This window comes from Leptidea sinapis, chromosome 36, assembly GCF_905404315.1.
Source record: "Leptidea sinapis chromosome 36, ilLepSina1.1, whole genome shotgun sequence".
Classification (NCBI taxonomy): Eukaryota; Metazoa; Arthropoda; class Insecta; order Lepidoptera; family Pieridae; genus Leptidea; species Leptidea sinapis.
The window spans coordinates 7,129,424-7,146,614 of record NC_066300.1 but is presented as its reverse complement, the minus strand read 5'-3'; the positions used below and the strand labels follow the sequence as shown (position 1 = coordinate 7,146,614).

Below are 17,191 nucleotides of genomic sequence, written 5' to 3'. Positions count from 1 at the left end.
CGTAACAGTATTTCCTCCTCTCAAAAAAAAAAAAAAGCATGTAGTTTGTGAAATAGTATTATATGACCCACGCAGTCAAATGCTGTTTGGAAATCTGAATAAATTGTATATACTTGGTATCCATCATCCATACTGTTTAAAATAAAATCGGAAAAAAGAGCCAAGTTTGTTACTATTGAGCGTTTTGGTACAAGTCCATGTTGTAATTGGACTAAGTTTATTCAACACTAATTTTTCAAATAGCTTTCTAAATGAATTCAGTATTGGAATAGGACGATATTGTTCAATTTTATTTCTGGGGCCGTTTTTATGGATAGGTACAATAAGGGTCTCCTTCCAAATAGCCGGGAATATACCAAATGTATTAAGAGATAAATTGAAAATTATTAATTTAATATTGTTCTATTACATGACACAGGAATTTTCACGATTATCAAATTGAAATGTCATGTGTGAAAACGAGTGTTCATGAAACAACTGCTGAAAATAGAAATTGCTACGTGAGTCATAGAACACTGGCTGTTAATGACAAAACCGTATGTAGCAGCGATGCATTTGCTATTTCCGGGGCAATTACAGATATTTATTACAACAGTAACAATGCTAATAATAGAACAACGTCAGTGAACGCATATAAAACATGGAATCATTTCTGACGATTTAAAATAATAATAATAATAATAGTCTTTATTTAACAATCCATAATTATGTACAATGACTCCTTACCTAACTAATCTATGTTAACCTATACATAAATTCTGTTTACAGTTTTTCTATTTGTAGGAAATTACTATTTACACCGGTAATTATTGGATGTCATGCCTTTCGGCAAAGGCTTCCCCCAACCTTTTCCATAGTGAGCGTGCCTTATCGTTTTATTTAAGTTTTTATTATTAAAGTTTGGGGGGTATTTGTTCATCAACCCCGCTGTGACCAGCTGGATTGGGGTATGTTATGTTTGTTTTTATTTTCGGTTGTTGTCAGTTTTTTGAAAAGTTTAGAAAGATTTAAAATAGCGCAACTAAAACTATACCGTAATTAGACAGGGTTCAGAAACTGTACCGCCATACGGATCTATTCAGTTAGGCAAATGAGTACAAGTGAGTTTAAAAACAGATAAAACATGGATTTAAAATACATTCATGTATTATAAAGTGGTGCAGAAATTCCCGTCCCAAGGGGAATCACTTTTCACGTGTAAGTAGACCAATTATATAAAAATACAAAAAAATATATTTTATTTGAGGGATGGCATTATGAATACTGTAGGCACATTCACTAACTCTTTATAATAGAACTAAAATATTTATTTACAACCCAGTTTACCTAACTGACTTGGCGGGTCCTAGGTCGAGAATAATTAATTATTCAACAAGTGAGCAAAGTTATTTTTTGCTGCGAGTGCTTCTAAAAAGTTACTTTAAATCACTAATTGGCGAAGTAGTCTTGAATTGAAACACGAGCGTAACGGGTGATTCTTATATAGACTACAGAGGTAGTGAGTGATTTAAAGGCACGAGACAAAAAAAAATTTGCTCTCGTATGAAACATACAACTTATTACCTCGACTAGCGAGAAAAGTGTTATAGTGTAAGAGAAACAATTAAGATAATATTTAACAATGTTTATTATAAATATCAAGCCCTGATAAAAACGGTATCGGAACGCACCGCAAATTCAAATTCAAATATTTTTATTCAAAATAGGATTTAAAATCACTTATTGAACGTCAAAAACTACCACCCATTCAAAAGAGACTGCCTCAGCCCTGATGAGAATGGGCGCAAGAAACTCAAGGTCAAACGCAAGGTCACGTGGGTTTTTGCTGCGAGTTTTCACGAGCAATAGCGCCCTATTCGTGTTGGAGAGGTGAAAACGAACATTCTCCCACTCCGCGTTCCCGACCCCGCCATTGTCCTGTTAGCAGTTTAGCACACTGAACACCCTCAGATAATTATTTAATATTATACTGTTAAGCTCGTTTTCTTATATGTTATTTAGCATCTGAATTAATTACAAAAAATTTTGAGTTGTACGGAATATATTAAAATAGAATATAAAAACGTTCATTACATTTACAGGTAAGGAGATTGAATTATTAACTTTAAGGACAAATACAATGAAAGTGAAAGTGAAAACTTATTTTAGCGCGATACACTATTTTTTAGATGAGATAACATCTCTTGACTCGCGACACCGTTACGAGACGCAGCTAGGGGCCAGGCCACAACACTGCGTTGCGGCGTCGCGGTCGTATCGCAAAAACAACAACTCGTTGCAACGCATTGCAACTCTAAATATTACATACAGATGAATGGAATAAACCTATATGTCTTTTAAGATATATAGGTTTAACGGTTAACTATGCGCGGCAAACCAATACTTATAAGTAAAAATAATGACTCAATATTCTTAGATTTATAAAGTCTCAATCAATCTCAAAAAGTATGGACAGAAAAAATGTTTTAAACAAAAGTTGTAGAGAATAAACTGTTCTAATATAATGGATGGATGCACTTTTTTATTAATCCAATATTTTAAGAGTATCGGCTGAGACCGGATCTACAAATGGGTCATAAATCGTAAACAGTAAGTTATACAAAAAATTTATAGGAGGTAATAGATGCGATATTTTATTTTCTACAATAATGGTTTTTTATAACTTTTGTCCTAAAGTGCATATTATCCGAGATATCGACCAAAGACTTTTTTCTCGAGCTCCACCTGTTTATTTATATACAATTAATGCTCACTAAGTGACCTTAAGCCTTACAAAAAAGATTAGATCGAACATTTTGTGCGTGGTAAAATTCTGTCAATACTAGCCTACTATATTTAGACCGCTATAGTTTAATTTTTCTTGCTGACCGTACTTTCTAGAACTGTCATTCGAGCCAGGTGTCGAGTTAGGTTGACCGGGTATAGTAAATAACACATTTGGTTATATTTTTGTCTTTTTGTGGGATGGTATTCTGCTGTGTTTTTTTTTTTATTTTCGTTAATTTTCACTTCTTTTTTTTTATTTATATTCAGTATTTAACAATAAGTCACAAAATTTTTCTTTTTATGCATATCAATTTTGTTGGAAGTTTTGTGTGTGATTTTTAATAAATATTAGTGACTGTTCATTTAATATTTAAAAATAATAAAAACCGTTTTTTTTTATTATTATTATTAAATGAAACCATTGCCAGCCATATTCTTCTGTAGCACCAGAGGAATCACAGAAACGTTACCAGTCTTTTAGAAAAGTGGACACCTTTTTTGAAGGTATACACTAATGTTGCTAATATGGATTGGTCTCCGCTGCAGTCCAACTATATACCGCACTACCTACACCTATAGTTTTTTTATTGCGGTAACTATTAGATGCTTGTGTGAGTGGAATCTTGACACTCAATGGAATGTTTGATTTGTTATTTTACATTCAAATTAATAAAATACAAAATACTTACTGATGATATTATATCCCAGTGTCTTTCTTTTTTCTTGTAGTATTTATTTTTACAAAGTTTTACTACGGTATCTAAGTTTCAATTATTAGCAAAGTTTAATAGAACATGTGGCACGCCAACGTCACACATTATTCGAAACGTGCTCGAGTACGCCAACTTGGGCGTAGTATTAGATGCCATAATTTGCGACAACGACTGCGGTATCTATGTAGTTGGAGCGCAATTGGTCCCCACTCTAAGTATGTATAGTTAAAAGTTTTTTACTATTGCTGATCCTCTCATACAAAACATAATGTGTTGATAGATATACCACCCACGCTCAAGTTACAGTTACGGTAACTAACCGTAATCATGTCATGCCAAGATCCAATCACGTAAATGACGTCGGGCGCATGACCAAGTAACTGAAAAAGCACATCCTTATATCGACTTAGAGACAACACCAATAACACTCTTTATTTAATGCAGTGATAGTACTAACTTAAACATACATAAATACTTATCATCCATGACTCCGAAACAGACATCCATATTCATCATATAAATGATTGCACCTACCGGGATTCCAACCTGGGACATCTAGCTTAGTAGTCAGGGTCACTAACCATTCGTTGTATATGCGTTCACTGCACAGCGTACAGAGACGTTATTTGCATTGAAAGTTTGATAAATACATAATATTGATTATAATAATCAAGTGCAGCTGAACCGGCAAACGTTGTTTTGCCATTTCATTAAATACCCCGCGCCCGGTTATTGTATGAATTGTCATATAATGTAATGAAATGTCATTGATTTATTTATTTGTATTGCGGATATATAGGTATTTCTAAATCAAAAAAATATAGGTCCCGAATAAGTCATAACTAATACACATATACTTAAACTTTCTCCGAAACAGGCTGCATATTTTTTATTTATTTAATCGACGATTTATATTTTGGTATAAGTATTATTCCAATCGGTTGAGTAATTTTCACAGTATAACCGAACAAAAAAAACGGCTCTTCATTCATTAGTAGGTATAGATAAAACATGAGAGGTCTCGGAATAATGTTTTTATGTCATCTGCAATCAAATTTGAGATCGAGAGTAAAAATTAATATTTTTCCTATTTTCACGTTATTAGTAATTCAAATATCATGTCTTGTTGTAAACGGCACTTTATAGAGCGGACAAGAACATAGATCTATAGGTAAATAACCGAACTTTTGAAGTCAGATACAAATAGGACACAAATCACTAAATGAAGAAAAACAACCCACGAAAATAAGTCAGTTCTAAGCTGTCTGGAATCTGCTGTTGTAAAAATACGAAGAAACTGAAGAATTATAGCACTACCCGTCATGATATAAGGTTATTAGTGCCGTCTGTAATCTTTTATAGGTCTTGGGACCTCTTTGCTACGACTCCACTGACCGTCCATCCATCTGTCTGTCTGTCAGTGGACTGTATTAGCTGCAAAAGTTAGAGACCTTATTGTAAACGTTAAAAATTTATAATACTTGGTCAATTTTGATTTTTCCATGTGTGCGTTAACTAGTCGTTTCACATTCAAAATATTAAGTAGCTTATGCCAAGCGTAGCTGATTATCTATGACTTCTTAATTAAAACAGGTAACTTGTTAGTAAGCTCGGGGTGTATCCTTATACACTCAAATTCAAATATTTTCATTCAAAATAGGATATCAAATCATTTATTGAAAGTAAAAAACTACCAGCAATTCGAAAATGTATGCCTCAGACCTGAGCAGAAAGGCTGCAAGAAACTTTGCGAGCTTTTTTATAAAATTTTATCACAATGAAATTAACAATAAATAGCCTATCGTACTATTAGGAGGCTTGGTGTTTTCAATCAGCGTGACAATAGAAATAAATCCAAATCCAATGCTTTGACAGACAAGCCACGGATAATCTACCAAACGCAAAACAGCTGCGGGCTAATTTACTACATAGATTTTCGTTGTGAAAATAATATTAGTTATAGTTTGAAACCAAGAAACGATGCTGCTTTTACCAATTTTAGTCGAAATCTATTAAAATTGACATTCAACCAGAAACACTGATATAGAAACTGGGTCTTAGTTAACAGCGCACTATTTCCTCATTGTTTCGTTAACCAGACGAGCGGGACGATAGCTGATGGTAGTTGATACGCTCTGTCTATTTCAATGCAGTGCCGCTCAAGATATCGATAAACCCAAAAATTCTGAGCGGCTCTACTATTGCGCTCGACACCTTGAGACATAAGATGTTATGTCTCATTTGCTAAGTAATTTAATTAGCTACGGCGCCCTTCAGACCGAAACACAATAATGCTCATACATTACTGCTTCACGACAGAAAAAGGCGCCGTTGTGGTACCCATAATCTAGCCGGCATCCTGTACAACAGAGCCCTGGTAAATGTACAGTTCGGCGTGCTCTACGATTCTGGGTAAGTCGTTCAGCAGAATAGAAACTGAGAAAGTGATAATCGCTGAACGCCTAACTTCGCAGCTAGTACCACCACACCACCAAGGCCTCCGACATTGTTCAGTACTTGGTGGAGAAGACGAGGTTCCGGTTGGGGGTCGAAAAGTTGGTGACGCGTCACGCAGTAGACTTCAACTTTTTGTTGTTCGCATCCCGACAGAACATATATCAACCTTCCTGGACGTGCAGCTGTGGCCGAAGGGGGTCGTGTTCCGCAAGTATCGCGGACGTCGCGACCGCCGAAAGCTCCTGTACCCGCGCCTCACATCGCCGCGAAAATGTGACGTAGATTTAAGTTATATATCATATGTATGTTAAACTATAAGGTATTTATTTTATGGGCCATGTAGGCTGAAATAAAAGAATTATTATTATTATTATTATTATTATTATTATTATGATTATAGTACTAAAGTAGCGCGACCATTTGGCCCTTTTATGGGGAATTTAGATGCATTCGATTACGTTTCGGATCAAAATGGTGGTTGAGTTGCACGCTTATACGCGTATTGTCATCTGAGATAGCTGCTATGATGCTCATGTGAGGTAAGCCCACTCTCGAAAATTTCTTTCGTCTTTTCGTCTTTACCATTAAAGGGAAATGGCTCTGACTTCCTTAAAATATAATAATATTTATAATTATAGGAAAGAGCCTCGACCTTCATCTCAAGAGGCTCTCACTTAATAACTGGATAAAGGGCCAGTTACAGAAAGCAGCTGTTTTGGGAACGGCACGCATCATGCGGAAGTTCCACAGTCTGTCGCCCTAACCACCGGCGAAATTGTCGTGAACCAACGCCGGCGGGACTCTATTTTTATATTTATATTTGTAATATTGTTTTTTATAAATATGTTATATATATAAATGTAGAAAATAAGATAAAATTGTAATAAAGAGAATATTAGCAAGTCAATTATAGTGTGTGGAGATTTTAATATAAACTTGCTTGAACCTTCGGCCAATTGTACTAGCCTTAAAAATTTATTTCAAAGTTTTAATTTATTCAATGTATTTTGGGAACCTACTAGAATCACTTCTACAACAGTAACCTGTTTAGATAATATTTTTACAGATGTTACTATTACTAGTAAACTCATAATTAATAATCTTCAGTCCGACCATAGTGGGCAACTTATAAAAGTAAATACAAGATTGGACAATGTCAGACCAAAAAAGGTGACGATTATACCAGTTACGGGTAGCCGTCTTGAGAGGTTTAGAAATAATTTGGTAAATACGATACCAATTTTACACTGTGGCGAAACTGCTAATTTTCACTGCAACTTAGTCTTCAATTCCTTCTGTGAGGAATTTGACAGGATTTTTACTCCAGTAACGGTGACAGTAAACAACAAACATAGTTTTAATGATTGGGCAACAATGGGTATCCACAAAAGTCGTAAACGCTTATATGACCTTTATTATGAGAAACATTACAATAATAGTGAAGAATTTAAAATATGTATATGTAAAAAAATCCTCTAAGCTCTTTAAAATAGTTTGTCATGAAGCGAAAACACGTTTCATTGCAGATAAAATTAAAAACAGTAATAATAAAGTAAGAGCGACTTGGAGTGTAATTAACAATGAAACTGGTAGATCGAATTGCCGTAACACCTCTATCTGTTTAAATATTAAAAGCGTTATAAATTCGGAAATAGAAATTGCAAATGAATTTGATAAATACTTCTCCGAAATCCCGATTGTCACGACCAAATACCTTAACTCTTCGCCAAAAGCAGCATACGATATGCTTAAATTACACGTACCAGTATCTTCTACTGATTTGAAATTTAAGTATGTTACAGGTAGCGATATAATAAAAATCTTCAAATTAATTAACCTAAAAAATACAAAAGACCTATGGGGCCATACGACTAATATTGTTAAATACATACTTGACATTATAGCACCTAAATTAGCAATAATATTTAATGAATGCATAGATGAGGGTGTGCTCCCTGACCTCATGAAATAAGCAAAGTTATACCTTTGTTTAAATCGGGCAGTTCTTTTGACCCTGCTAATTTCAGACCTATTTCAGTGCTGCCTGTTTTTAGTAAAATTTTTGAAAAACTTTTGCTTCAACAGCTACAAATGCATTTTTGTAAATTAATGAACAAAATCAGTTTGGTTTCACTAGGGGCTTATCAACAATTAATGCGGGTACTAGACTCATTGAGCACATCTTTCACGCCTGGGAAGAGTCACAGGATGCATTGGGCATTTTTTGTGATTTGTCAAAAGCATTTGACTGCGTCCACCATGAAACTTTACTCCTAAAACTAAAGCATTATGGAGTGAAAAATCTCTATTTTATAAATAAATAAATCTGTTAAAATCATATTTAAGCGAAAGAGTTCAGATAGTCGATGTAAATGGCAAACGGTCTTCGGGTAAACCTGTGGGAATAGGTGTTCCACAGGGTTCTATTCTCGGTCCTTTCTTGTTTCTCATATATATGAACGATCTACCGTTTGTGGTAGATGATAGCCATGAGATTGTATTGTTTGCTGATGATACTTCACTTATTTTTAAAGTGAAGCGACGTGCGGATATTAATGATGAGGTAAGCAATGCACTCTCAAAGATAGTGCGTTGGTTTGAGACGAATAATCTGCACTTAAACAGTAAAAAACAAAGTGTTTACGGTTCATTTCACCAAACACAGCGGAGGTACAAACCAACGTACTTATAAATGACCAGAGATTGGAACTTGTGGACACTACGGTCTTCCTGTGTATCACGTTAGATAAAAAGCTTCAGTGGAGTCCACATATTACCCATCTAGCAGATAGACTCAGCTCTGCGGCATATGCAGTTAGAAAGATTAGAGAGTACACGAATGTTGCGACCGCTAGATTAGTGTACTTTAGTTATTTTCACAGCATCATGACGTACGGTATATTACTATGGGGTCATGCTGCTGACATTGATATAGTATTTACACTGCAAAAGAGAGCTGTTCGTGCTATATATCAGCTTGGTTATAGACAGTCTCTCAAAGAAAAATTTAAAGAAATAAATATTATGACTGTTTATTGTCGGTACATTTATGAAAATTTAATATATGTTCACAAAAATCGTCACCTTTTTGCTCTTAATAGTGATTTTCATTATTATAACACTAGAAATAAGGGATTGCTTGTAACTAATTCTAGTAGGCTTCATAAGATACATAATAGCTTTAAGGGTAAATGTATACACTTCTACAATAAAGTCCCAGCCACTGTTCAGGCATTATCTATAAATAAATTTAAACGTTTTATAAAAAAATGGCTCTGTCATAAATCCTGTTACTCCACTGCTGAATATCTAAATGATCGGACAGCCTGGGACTAGATTGTGATTATTTTATAGCGACTGTACAATATTGTATATTTTTATTGAAAAGAGCGCATAAAAAAAAGAATGCTGGGAGAGTTTCTTGCGCCGCTTCTTCTCTCTCAGAGCGCCATTTGTTTCCGAAGCGGTAGTAGTATCTAGTAGTATAAGAAATGACATCAAAAAGAATTCTAAAGGAACCAATTTTGAGAAAAGAAATGCCTTTTATGCCTTTTAATAATAATAATATTTAAACACTTTTTACACAAATTATCTTGTCCCAAATTAGGCATATAAAAGGCCTGTGTTATAGGACAACGATATATTTACAATTGATTACATCAACTATATCGATAATCCGTAAATGTCCTTTACGGTCTACTAAGCGACTCTTCCCAATAATATAGAAAATTACCCTGAAGAGGTAACCAGGGTAGTTCGAGGGAGCAATCAGGTTATGTTGTATGCCTAAGATTGCCATTGATTTGCTGAGAACACGAATTGATTGTTTGAACAACTGACCAACTCATTCTTAGATACAAAACACCAAAGTACCATCGGGTTTCTTGATGACATCTGTATAACTACTCGTATACCTTAACTATAACAAGGTGTTGTGATGTTTTATCACATTTCACAGTTCACGATCTCTCACGTTGTTTTCATAGTATTGGAACGACACTCAGTGATCCGCTCATACAGTAAGATTCTTTCGTTACGTAATAATCTTCAACTTTATTCTTAATACAAGCTGACCCGGCAAACGTTGTTTTCCCATATAAATTATTTTTGAATCGGTTAATCGGTTGAATCTCGGCAATATTCATGTTTGATAGTCAAATGTGCAAAAGATACTCGTGAAATGAGAAATAATAGTAGCTGACGACGCAAACAGTTTTACTGCAAGTAAATATTAAGGGGAGATGTAGGGGAGATTTTATCTATGAAGTTATATAATATAATGAAATCATTAAAAGAACCATCTGTACATTACCAAATTAAAAAAAAAACGAGTTGGTCTCTGGGAGTACAGGCAGAAAGGAAATCTTGAAAATTAACGTTGATCATTTTTGAATATTTTGGAATGGTATAATTTATCAAAGTACTAGCAATTATGTCGTTAAATGCAATATTCATTTATTGCAACATAAAATTACAATTATTTTACATTAAGAAGTTAAGCTGTTAGAAAAATCAACACTTTAATCCATAATTTCAACCGCTGTCTTACGAATTTTCGATCATCGTCACGCGAGTTAAACATTCATAAGAATGTAGGTAGTAAGATTTATAAGCTAATAGATCTTAATATCTGTAAACCAATACAAAATGTGATTCTAGTTGTAGCTAGTAATGTTTTTTCGTTGTTTTTTGAAGTTTATAGCATTGTATAACAACTAAATAAATGAACCTATCTATAGAAATTATTTATTGTTAATTATCTAAGTGGCACAATTTGTCCCACACATGGAACAACTCGCCCCAAAGTGGGGTTGAATGTTCCCTTCCGAAATTTAGCAAAAATATGCCTGTGTGATGAGTGTGTGCATAAGGTGTATATGGGTGATACACACACTACATGCCTGTACAAAAAAAATATAGAGAAATTAGCAGAAATGACTTTACATTTACACAGACCGATTAAGACTTTTTAATAAAATCTAATATCAATATTGAAATCTTATCATTTTCATCATAAATTTTCATGTTACTTGAAAATCGGAACTTTCAGATTTCTGATCTGTTTGTTTACGCCACGCTTATCAGAAAATTGACTAAGCTGATTTATATACGAGCTTATGCATCGGTGATGATGCATTCAAACCGGTTTAAGCCGATTCTGTGATTAGCGGGAAAGACCGCACGTGCATACATCACAGTTTCGATTTTATTATATAATGTTTAGTTTCATACCACAGACACAAATCATGCTTTTGTAAAGACACGCTCATTAACTTCAAGCTTAGAGTATTCTGCCAACTTAAAGGTCGACAAGGCTTTCTTACCCCTGGTATTTCGGTACACTTTCCATCCGTGGACTTCTTCAAAAAATCCAATAAGAACAACAGCTAGATCGCGACGGATATATATATATAAAAAGAAAAACAGCTAGAAAGTCATGTTGTACTTTTGCAAATTGTAAATTCAAATTAGAATATTTTGATTGTGTGAAGGCGGCCATTGAGCGTAACAAAGGCTCAAAAGTATTCGCACGAGATTTGTCTATTAGGCAGAGCCAACTGACAAAGCTGAAGACAGGTGTCGGCAGGGTCGTTTTGTCTAAGCCCGAACTTTTGAGGGACGAGAAGTTCTACAGACAGTTATACACGACCGCACGGGCACCTGTTACCAACGAGGCTGAAGACCCGAGCCAAATTAACCCGACACTATACCGAAGATATCCCAGACGTCAGCCTATACGAGATAAGTATGGAGAGATACGAGATACTAAAACAGCTAAAAAACAAGAAGGCGCCGGGTGGTGATAGAATTACAGCTGAATGGAATTACAGTAAATACGAAGGTTTTCAACCAATGTGTGTTGCCAGGGATGACTTACGGCACGCAGACGTGGTCACTAACTATGGGCCTTAATAGAAAGCTCATGGTCACTCAGAGGGCAATGGCTCGGAGTTTCCCTGCGAGATCGAATCAGAAATGAGGGGATCCGTTGGAGAACCAAAGTTACCGACATAGTCCAAATGATTGAGAAACTGAAGTGGCAGTGGGCAGGGCACATACTTCGACGGACAGATGGCCGTTGAAGCAGTGCAGTTCTCGAATGGCGACCACGTACCAGAAGATGCAGTGTTGGTTGGCCCCCCACAAGATGGACCGACGGTCTGGTCTAGATCGCCGGAATACGTTGTATGAGGGCAGTGCAGGACCGTTCGTCGTGGAAATCTTTGGGGAAGGCCTTTGTCCTGCAGTGGACGTCTTCTGGTTAGTAATAATAATATATCATCAACCTGAATGAAAACTCATAAAAAAGCCATACACAAAAAACAATTATATCATCCAGGTAGATAAAAATTTTCATAATTAATTATCTAAAATTGAAAAAAAATTTTAACAAAAAAATAACCGACTTCATAAACACTATTCCAAAACAATAGATATAATGTGCACTAAAAAGTGTAAAAATAATTGCGTAATTTTATACAATCTAATTAATTAATCTAATTCTAGTTACGATTATAGTTATATTTGGAATCGGTGTCCTTCCGCCGTGACCCGCTCTCGCCTCTCGCCTCCTCACGACTCAAGCACATCTCACCTATAACTATGTATGTAGTAACAAACCTATCTTGGATGACAGCGACTATTATTATTATGTATGTATAGCAAATTGAAGACTTTTATGGTTTTATCATGGATGCCACTGTCAGATCTGGACCAAATTACAATGAGACCTTACGGAAAGCACCAGCTTTCAAATAAAAAAAAATATCCCCCTCCTTTTTTGAAGTCGGTTAAAAATACTCGGCCAAACTATATAACATTTTTATGGGACCAAATTGAATCTATTCCGCATCGAACTAAAAGAAGAAATACGTAAATCGGATCATAAATCTCCGAGTAATCGGTGTACATACATAAAAGCCTTTTTGAATTCGGTTAAAGAAGCAATTCTCGAAAAAAATATAAAATAATAGATTGTTCTCATCTCACAGGCCACACGAAGCGCTTGGCATTCGATGTTTAAAGAAATCGAAGAGTCGTTATCGGAAAAGCGTCAACAGCAGAATATACTTCAGCATTCAAGGGTATAATTTATTATGTCTCCATAAATATAATAAAGACTAGCTGTATCCGCGACTTTATTCACGTTAATATGGCGCAGTTGATTGTAATGCTTATTTTTTACTGTACGAGCTCGTAAGCCATGCAAAGAAAAACCGGCTTAGGGTGCTCAAGGGCGGGAAATGATCGAAGTTTCTATAAACATAAACAAATTGTTATTTTTTGTTAAAGTCATAATACTCACTTCTGGGATTAATTATACAAACTAAATAACAAAACAAAATATATGAACGGTGCGGGACTCGAACTCGCGATTTCTCGCGTTCCATTTGAGGAAATTCTCACGCATCGTTCATAAATTTTGTTTTTAAATTTAATTTGTGTATAATAAACTTAATGAAAATTGTATTTAAAAAATTAAATAGAAGTGTATATCTATGGCCTAAAGTTGCACAATTCTCAAACACCTTTTATGATTTTTAAAAAAATCATTTACCATATTTCTGGGAGCATGGTAATACCCCCGCCAAGTTGAGCAAATAACAAGCGGATCGGCCGTACAATACTTTTCTCGAAGCAGTTCCGGGCATTTTCGACACCCTATAACTTCGTTGTGAAGAAAACTAGAAGCCTGAATTTACAGTAACCATGATGGCAATGTATAAACACGATATACATGGGGCACACAAAAACTTTTGCATTTCTAGCTAATTGGAACTATTTGAATTTCGAATGTTATATTTTTTGAAACTTTGCCACCTTCTTAGTTAAAAAATAACAGTTTGCGGGAAATCATTTGTCAATTGCTTTTTATCACACATCAAAGTTCTACGTACGCAACGAAAATGGAATTAAGTTGAAAAGATTTTATAGCGATGATTTTTTATGATTTTAAAAGTTCTCTCTCTCCGCAAGGCTGCTTCTCGTCTTCAAAATGCATTTGGAACAGAAGCACCTTGCTTGAAAACCGTAACGCGAGGGTTTGCTGAATTTGAGAGAGGTCGGGTTTCTTTACATGACAAGTTTCGTGAAGGGCGGCCTTCAACTCCCATCAACGAAAATAATGTGGCTACTGTTAAGCGGCAATTCGAGGACTGTTGGGGATTGGTATGAGCCAAATTCAGAAAATTTTACACGAAGAGTTGAAAGTTCGGAAACTTTGTTGTAGTTGGATCCCCCATGAACTGACAGCGGGGCAGAAGCGGGCGTGGAATGGTTCTCACAGATGCTAATGAAGTACGACCACGGACATTCTAATGCTGTTTATGACATTGTCACAGAGACGAAACGTGGATTTATTGTTTTGAAACCGAATAAAAAAAACATGAAACCGAACAAAAATCCTGTGAATTGGTGTTTGAAAATAAGAACAGGCCAACAAAAGTGAGGCAGGCGAGAAACATTGTTAAAGAAAATGATCGCATTTTTCTTTCTCAGCTACGGGTCCCATCTGCACAATACCACTTGAAGATCAAAAGAGTGTTAATGCCAAGTGATATTCTACCATTTGTTTACCCAGGGTGTTAAAAAAGTTCGCGAAAGACGACCAAACAGCCGCGTTCTCCTACATCATGACAACGCTTCTTCACACACGGCCAAAAAAACTAAGTAATTTTTAGCTTCCGAAAAAGTACAACTCGTCACCCATCCTGCACATAACCTAGCACCCTGTGATTTCTGTATTTTCCCCAAAATCAAAGATTTATGAGAGTGATAGCGTTCAATATGCTCGTAGAAAACATGCCTTCAGATCTGTGGTCCTCCTGTTTCAAAAAATGGTTCGAGCGCATTAAAAACTGGTTTAAAATGTAAAGAGAGTATTTTGAAAAACAATAATCATAATATTTTAGTTAAAACATGTTGTTTTTTAAGTTACGCAAAACTTTTTGTGTGACCTACGTAATACAAATTTTATTCAAATTTAAAGTTTCTTAATTTTTCACTCACTGACTGACCAATTATCAAAACTTTAAGGCAGTTCTAACATACATAGAAGTTCCAAATTTAAAATAGTGGTTAGTATATCAATTAAGATAAAACAAAAATATTTCGCAATATCAATATCCAATTTTCTAGATACTGTATAGAATATTATATAGGACTACAAAGTTATTTAAGTGTTTATGTTGCGAGCTTACGTTGCATTTTCGAGAGTTACAAGTCTACGCGGCTTAAATCTCACAGGCGCTCTGAAAAAGCGGCACAAGAAACTCTTCCAGCATTCTTTTTTGCGCTCTTTTTAATAAAATATACAATATTGTACTCTCATAGTTATTGCTATAACTAATCATATTCTAGTCAGGTTTTCTAAAGATAATACGAATCAGAATCTCTAAAGATTTCTGTAGCTCAGTAAAAAGCTGAAACAAAGGCTTATCAGCCGAGCAAAGGTTCTAAACATAGCATGCATGACCAGCAAAATTGTTACAACATAGAAACCCAGAGATGGAAGGAGTAAATGATTACTTCCATGAATAACTTAAGCCGTTTTTTTGCACAAGGCGTGTTAGCCTTAATGCTGTTGTTGAAGTTCGTACGAAGGTATTTTATTTTACCAACTTATTAATTCATATTAAAATTAATTTATTGTGTTATATAAAAAGGCCTTTTATAGACTCCGAGTCCTAAGTCGTCTTTGAAAATACGCGATAAGATTTTCGGTGGTATATTCATTTACCGAAATGGAATGTTTTGCTATCATCCAGGTCTTGTTCAGGAGTATGTGGATAGGCAAATCTTTTTCTGTCACAAAGAGACAAAGTTTTGGTGTAAACGCGAATTCATAGTTTTCTTTTAATATGTATTTTTTTTAAATAATTTGACATATACAAACTAGAATGACATCATTATGACACAGCATTTCGCAGTTACTTCTCACTTTTAACCCCCAACACAATAAAAGGATAAAGCTGTGTGATATAATGGAATATGACTATAATATACGTTATAAGGGGATAATTCAATATATTTAATAAATAATAATAATATTGACACACTTTTACACAAATTATCTTGCCCCAAACTAGGCTTAGCCTGTACTATGGGTACAAGACAACGATATATTTAATACAATATACTTACTTAAACATACATAAATACATATAAACATCCATGACTCGGAAACAAACATTGATATTCATCATATAAATGATTGCACTTACCGGGATTCGAACCCGGGACCTCTAGCTTAGTAGTCAGGTTCACTAACCATTCGGCTATATGGGTCGTCAATCTTATCTTAATCGTATATCTTTTTTAATTATTGGGTTCAATAACTGGAAGTGCTCACATACATGAAAACCCCATTCCTCATAAGCTTCTGGTAACTTGTTAGATGACCTTGAACTCAAAATGCTTCGCTTTTTAAGAGATAGTTTAGAGAATAATTAAAAAAATATAAAAGTTATATGTATATACTATAAGTATATTATATGTATAAATTTTCATTTAATATAAAGTATAATTTAATATTAAATAAATCGTGTGTTTAATCAATTCTTAAAGTATAAATGGTGTAAAGCGCCATCTTCTGAGAAGCGAAGAAGCTTTTGTCTGCATACTGCATAGGTACGGTGTGATACATGTACACAGATCACGAGATTTATCTTAAGGTTATGTGAGTATTTTATGTAAATGGCCTTTAAATAATATCATTGGAATATTAGCATTTGTAAAACAACTAAATTAATAACAAGAACCAAAAGAAATGGCTTACAATTCGCCTAAACTTAGAGACAAATAGCGAGTAAATAACTGAACCGCCATCTATTAGAGGGTAACAAACATATTTGACAAAGGTTTGCTTCGCGACTTAGATACTAACTCACTTACTTGTATACTTATATCCGAGGTAAAACTTCAAGTTTTCCGTGTAGTTTAGGCCGCCATCAGATGTTGTGTCCCACGGGGTATACATGATATCTTCTATTTTGAGGAAGTTGGCAAAAGTTTTCATCATGAGGTGGCATGTAGATTTACCCGCAACGTTCACTTGAGCTTCAGGTTCATTGATGAGGAGAAGCTGCCGCCAGTCGTAGCTAGATGGCGGTAAACACAAAATATCAATTAATAAGGGATGTTTTGGTGATGATTTACAAGTAGGATAGTAATTTTTATTTATAATTAATCTATACTTATATAATATTATAAAGCTGCAGTGTTTGTTTGTATGTTGGTTTGAACGCGCTAATCTC

General features: G+C 34.9%; 1 protein-coding gene across 1 annotated transcript in view; it reads right to left on the bottom strand.

Moving 5' to 3' along the window:
• The window catches only part of LOC126975437 (atrial natriuretic peptide receptor 1), a 174,337-nt gene extending 157,371 nt beyond the window's left edge, over positions 1-16,966 (bottom strand). Inside the window, exon 1 of the mRNA XM_050823322.1 lies at positions 16,830-16,966. The gene's annotated coding sequence lies outside the window, so the exon portion shown is untranslated. The remainder of the gene's footprint in view (positions 1-16,829) is intronic.
• Positions 16,967-17,191: the final 225 nt, after the last annotated feature.